Genomic DNA, 571 nt, shown 5'->3' with positions numbered 1-571 from the left:
GGTCACCGATATTATTCCACGGGCTTTGGGCATAAGAACGCTAGTTTACATAGAAATATAAAGGGAGGGTGTTATTGATGTGAAGCTAAAGGTTGTGGTGAAGGAGTCATTCGGGTGGGTGAGGGAAGATAATTAAAAAAGTGAGTGTTTACATATGTGTCTGCTAGCGTGCAGACACCTATTTACAAACATGTGCGTGTACGCACATACACACATACGTATGCGCATACCCATGTGTACATACCCACATACACCCACACAGAAACCTCCACATGCACATATGTACACACACGCGCTCGCCTATACATACGTGCCTGTATCTATACCTACTTTCCTGTGTATGTACAAACATGCAAGTATCCACACCCGCAAACTCATACATACGTGTACACGCACACACACATGCATGTACACCTACATATGCGCCTACATTTATACACATGTATATATATATATATATATATATATATATATACACATATATAAACATACACCTACGCTCCTACATCTTAACGCACCCACACACATGCCCCGTGCTTGTATGTGTGCGCCCATATATACCCATACATAC

This window comes from Octopus bimaculoides, chromosome 8 (genome assembly GCF_001194135.2).
Source record: "Octopus bimaculoides isolate UCB-OBI-ISO-001 chromosome 8, ASM119413v2, whole genome shotgun sequence".
NCBI lineage: Eukaryota > Metazoa > Mollusca > Cephalopoda > Octopoda > Octopodidae > Octopus > Octopus bimaculoides.
This window is presented reverse-complemented; position numbering follows the sequence as displayed.